Here is a 207-nt window from a genome sequence, read left to right on the forward strand (position 1 = left end):
TAATAAAACAAATAACAAAAACAACAACAAGAAATCTATTTTTCAAACAGAACTGCTTTAATTAAATTATTAATTTATTTTTGTTTCTGTTTGTGAGCCTTAGATAAGGCAGCACAGGACATTTCTGGCAGTCGAAATGGGCAGCATGGTCAAAAGCCCTCAATAATACATAAGCATTACAGCAATCATGATGACAATAACAATAAC

This window comes from Mya arenaria, chromosome 3 (assembly GCF_026914265.1).
Source record: "Mya arenaria isolate MELC-2E11 chromosome 3, ASM2691426v1".
NCBI lineage: Eukaryota > Metazoa > Mollusca > Bivalvia > Myida > Myidae > Mya > Mya arenaria.